The following is a 5,835-nucleotide window of genomic DNA, read 5'->3' on the forward strand; positions in this document are numbered from 1 at the left end:
ATGGAGTCTGGTGGGTTTAGCAAAGCACTTTTGTGGACTTTTATGTTTTAAAAAAGGATCATAACCTTTAACAGAAATGTCGACCTCCTTAAAAATTCTTTCCATAATGTTGTCAGACAATTACAATATTAATATTAATTAATATTAGTCTGTCAGCAACAAAAGTAGCACTTTTATGAACGTAAATACAAGCTGGACAATTAGCCTATATTAACTGACATTGTAGCTTGTTTCTCTGCTGCCGACTGCAGAGATCTCGTTTAATACTGCAACGATGTCAAAGGAAAATATTTCCTCAATAGTTTTTATTGTAAAAAGCAATAAAGCAAAAGCTGTCAGATAAATGTATCTTTGAAATCAATTATTTGAGGCACAGGAAGCCAGTGCAAAGGCGTCGGAACTGGAGTCATGTGTTCAACTTTGTTGGTCTTAGTGAGAAAATGGGCACCATCTAATAAGTGATGTTTTATGACCGTTGGCACTCCGTACCCCGTTTTCAAAATCGATTGTTAACCAGATTTAATGCCGAGTGTACAGAAACGAACCACCGTCTTACTAAACTGTTTTACGTTGTGTCATTTTGTCGATAAGCAGGGTCAAAATAAATCCTTAAAATCACAAAGTACAAACGTTAGCCTGCCATTAGACGGCCCCGGAACCGCTTCACCTTTTTAAAATAAGAGTTAACGTTAGCTGGTTGACAGATTAGCTACATGCCGAATTTACCTTACCAGTTGATTTTATGTTGAGGTTTCAGTTCCATTTAAGCCAAAAAAATAAAACTAACCGATACAAGCCAAGCATGACTGAGGGGCGGCAATCTAACATTTTGTGACATATTATACTAATGTCTAATCTGTCATTTGATGCCTTTTGGAGATTTTTCCATGTTTTCTTGGCTTCTTTATGCACATTAATGCACTTTTTTACCTGGGGTTCCCAAACTTTTCAACCCCACTGTAATATGTCGCTGTGATGTATAGATTTCCATTATAATAAGACGTCCAGGCGCTTAATAAGCTACGTTCAGAATGCCCCACAATAAATTGCAGATGAAGTGATATTTTGCATACTGTATGTCGTGGCGACGTATGTGTGCTTACTGGGTATGAGATAAAAGAAAGATAAGCTAAGATAAGATAAAAATGGAAAAACACAGTAGTTTACTTGACTATTTACAGTATTGTAGTGGCTATATTGTGATGTTTTTTTTACAGCATTGCTTTGACTACTGTGATTTCAACTGTAATGCGTAGAGTACTGTGATTCTGTCATGTCGACAAGGTTGTAATGTAATGTGAGACATTCTACTGTAAAAAGCATTTACAGTGATGTTACTGTGAAATCTAAAGTAAATAACTGTAGATCTTACAACCAATATTTCCATTGAATGCTTGAATTCCAAAAAATTTAAATTGATAACAATGCGGTCGGCCATTGTCTTAAGGATAACTTTTTTTTATTTTATAATGCATTTAATAACACTTACAAAAAGACTGACTGAAAGATTAAGAACGAGCAGACAAGATGTAGAACCAGACAAACAGGTGTGCAGGTGTAGTAGCGAACAAACCATTCACCCAAACCTACCACACACACACACACACACACACACACACACACACACACACACACACACACACACACACACACACACACACACATACACACGCACGCAGTAAAATTGGCTACAACATATGTATTGTTCTTCCCTACATCCGTTAAAAAAAGGTCTCTAAGGTTGCTTTACGTATCTGTCGACAAACTAAAATCTTCTGTTTTTGTGCCTTTATCAAATTGCAAAAGCCTGCGATTTCATTAAAAAAGTTTAAAATAAGATATTAAATAATAGGAATAAATATACAAAAAGTATATCCCCCTAGCTGTTAAAAACTAAGTAAGTAACTTTTACTCTCAGTAAATTTTAAAACTACTTTTTACTGTTAACTGAGAAGATTTTTATACCTGGTAGTGGCACTTTTATTTAAGTAGAATATTTTTGTACTCTTTCCAGCTTTGGTGCAGCATGTGTGTGAGATTACCAACCTCTAATGGTGTGTGCCTTCCGTCTTCCCTCCATCTCTGCCCCTCTGTGTCCTGGAGTCATGTGGAGCCAAGAGAGATGAGTGATGAAATCACCGGAGAGGGAGTTCACAACGGGACTGCTCCGGCTAATGTTTTGTTTGGTATTAACATGCACAAGGCACTTAAACTCCCACTGGTTTGGATGAAAAAACATTTGGAATAGAGCTCATCAATCAAAGGGCACACACACAGGAGCTGTCAAAATCCTGGGGTGCTCTGTGTATATGTGTGTGTTACATTGCTCGAAGGAATTGGTATTATAAAGGAGAAACTGTCTCTATCCTCTACAGCTGTAATGATCCATTTTAATCTCTTCCATGTTTGAGACCAGAGGAGGGTCCTGGGCACATGTGGTGCACCTGGACGACCCTGAAGCCCTGGTTTCCACACTACACCCCACAAATACACCTTATCATAAGGTTCGTTTTTACAGATTTCAGTGTGGAAGACACACTTTGTTATGTTGTTTTACTGGAAGAAAAACTGTGGTCATTTGTTTTTATATGGCTACGAATCACAGTTGAAGAAATAAAAGGGGGGAGAGAGGGGGGGAATGACATGCAACAAAGGGCCACAGGTCGGAGTTGAACCTCCGCCCGCTGCGTCAAGGAGTACACCTCTACACATGGGCGCCCGCTTTACCAACTGTGCTATCCGGGCGCCCGTCTGGTTTTATTTTAAGAAACAAAAAGTGAAATGCTAATTCCTGTGTAAATTACGCTTATTTAACACATAATTGATGCTTCTCCGTAGGGCTACGCCATGGCTACGTACCAGACCCTAGCCTGATGTGCACCTCTCGAAAAATGCAACTACACGGCCGTGGCTTGGTAGCGTTGCATCCCCCCCGACTCATTTCCTGGTTCTTCTTCTCAGGCCACTGTGTGGAGCCTCCACACAACCATAAATTATGGATAAAATGATGGAAGCTGACCAAGGGTTACTCAAATATTCCCCTAAGAGACTAATACTGTAATTTAGGTACTTACTTAAATAAAGGCTCTGAGTACTTCTTTCACCAACGACATGAACATGTGTGAAAACACTGTCGTGTTTTGGGGACGCATAGAAATTGCTTTTAAATAAATGTATGCAATTTTGGGGTAAAAGATGGCTGTCATTGTTGAAGAGGTTCACCAGTAAGTTGAGGGTTTGGCTTAGGACAGATGCTGTTTGTTAAAGCTTAGTGACAACCATGACAGCTGGACGGATGATTCTGTTTTGTATCTTTAGTTTTGAAATGTCTGAGCAGATCTATTGCTATTATTTGCCGAACACTGATTCAAAATACAACAAATACGGGAACTCATGCCCGGACGGCCAGTCCTCTTGTTATTGTAGAAAGTTAGGGATTGTTTCTATAAAAAAATAGTGTAGCTTTAAATAATTGCAGCGTACAGGTTGGGTACCAACAGAAAAAGTAGAAAAAACAGGATGACATTGATATTTTTGATGAAAATATAAAGTTAAGGTAAACTGTATATATATCCACTTACTCAAATTTGGTTGGTTTCAGTAATATTTTGAGGTAGGAAGATTGGAAACCTACAGGTAACAGGTAAGTAGGCCCACTCCATAGTATAGACACACTGTGCTATAGCCAGCCTGTGTTCACACTAATTGTGATTTAAGAGGCGTCTGTGAATGTCAGGTACATGTCATAATTATCTATATAAAGCCAACAGCTACATGTGGATGTAGATGCGTTTAAGGGTAATCTCAGTGTGAGCATGGTTAACAGATTAGCTCCTAGATGTTATACCAGCAGAGAGCAGCATGGAGTAACCTGAACAGACTGTGTCAGTGTGAATGTCATGGGGTAGGGTCCTAGTTGTGTCACCACTCAATTCCACCCTAACTCTGTGCTGTACAAAGTGACATTTGTTGTTTGAACTTACTAACAACAGCTAAGACAAAAGCAGAAATGACTCGATCATGTGGTTTTTTTACATAGTGTACATCTAGATACTACAGCCATATATACTTAGGTTATAGTATATCTACATACAGGTGAACAGAAGTTTGAATTCCCAAACACAAATCATACAGTAGCATTCACTATAAACTATAATCACTATAAGTCCTCTGTCCCTTCACATTTTTTTAAAGCATTTGCGAGGACCCATTGTGTTTGTGAAGAGAAGTCTCGGTGAGGTGGAAAACTTTGCAAAGGATTTTTAGAGCTTAAACAAAGTATTGTTTTCAACCAGCACTAACGAAAGCAAAACTGATGCTTCTATGTAAGAGTATTTGTCCAGTCTCAAAATACATCAATTTTAAAAACTATGGATGCCAATGTCAGGTGTCTTAATTTGGCAATCAACTCATTCTGAATTCAGACATTTTTGTTTGCTCCTTAGCATGAACACCCACATCCAGCAAAAACATTTTGTTTTGTAAAGTTCATGGCTCGACCTGAAATCTTTCGAAGCATTAGCAGGTAGAGATTTGGGTCTTTTTTGTTGGACACATGCGATTTTTGAGTTCATAAAGTTCACAGAGGTCTTGTATTTCGGTCAAAGTCCTTCAATGTTGCAGCTTTTTCCCTGCTTTGTTGTAAAGTGTCTAGGTCTTAGACACTCCTTGTCATGTCTTCTTTTATATGATTCCCCAAGCCACGGGTCCCCAGAAGGCTGGCCTGATGGAATATCAAAAAGAGCAATTTGACTGGGCCTTTGAAATGCTTAGCTGTAATGTCAGTCCTGGGCTCTTTCAGATAGAAAGGAGAGGGAAATGTCAGTGCAGATTTCTATCAGCCAAGTCAATAAAAAAGTGCCCTCTTGGTGGCCAGCTGGGCCTGCCAACGGGACAACTGCCCTTTTATTGCTCATATTTTTAGCGCTTTTACCCAGGATTTGGAGATACATTTTAACATTCAACATGCACACGTTTCACCCCTCAGGGAAAAGGACACCAAAACAAAAACTCTTACGCAACAACATTTACTTGTTGGAAAGGAGAAACTTTCACGATTATGTCCATCACTGCGGGGTCAGGACAGACTCTCTTCAACTGCCATCTTAAAAGTGTCTCTGTCTCTAGGAGTCAAAATACACAGTGAACATTGACCTGTAACTGATTTAGTGAGTGAAGTTGCAGTTCTTCACATAGGACTTCAATACATTTTACAAACAGTCATGATAATTGGTATTTTATAGATCTTTTAATTGTTACATTTTCGGCAAACATGAATCTTATTTTGCAGCCATCGTGCCATTTACAACCCGGGGTGGGGGGGAGGGACTCGGACTGTTGTTGTTTGTGCTCATAGATAGATAGATAGATAGATAGATAGATAGATAGATAGATAGATAGATAGACAGACAGACAGACAGACAGACAGACAGACAGACAGACAGAAAGACAGATAGATAGATAGATTTTATTGATCTAAAAAAATGGGAAATTCCAATGTTGCAGCAGGGGTGGGGTTGGAACAGAACGCTGGCCACAACAGACTGGTATGCTATGGTAAATGCAGGGTTACTTGTGGTTCCTAGAGTCTCTAAAAGTAGAATGGGAGCCAGAGCGTTCAGCTATCAGGCTCCTCTACAGTGGAACCAGGTTCCAGTTTGGGTTCAGGAGGCAGACACCGTTTACACATCTAAGAGTAGGCTTGAGACTTTCCTCTTTGATAAAGCTTATAGTTAGGGCTGGCTCAGGTAAGTCCTGAACCATCCTTTAGTTACGCCGCTATAGGCCTAGACTGCTGGGGGACTTCCCATGAGGCACTGAGCACCTCTCTCTTCC

The 5,835-nt window shown here is 39.5% G+C and overlaps 1 protein-coding gene across 1 annotated transcript in view; it reads left to right on the forward strand.

The window, feature by feature from the left end:
* The window catches only part of cdk9 (cyclin-dependent kinase 9 (CDC2-related kinase)), a 24,296-nt gene extending 22,834 nt beyond the window's left edge, over positions 1-1,462 (forward strand). Inside the window, exon 11 of the transcript XR_004335574.1 lies at positions 1,448-1,462. The gene's annotated coding sequence lies outside the window, so the exon portion shown is untranslated. The remainder of the gene's footprint in view (positions 1-1,447) is intronic.
* The last annotated feature ends 4,373 nt before the right edge of the window (positions 1,463-5,835 follow it).

The sequence above is a fragment of the Etheostoma spectabile genome, chromosome 16, assembly GCF_008692095.1.
Source record: "Etheostoma spectabile isolate EspeVRDwgs_2016 chromosome 16, UIUC_Espe_1.0, whole genome shotgun sequence".
NCBI lineage: Eukaryota > Metazoa > Chordata > Actinopteri > Perciformes > Percidae > Etheostoma > Etheostoma spectabile.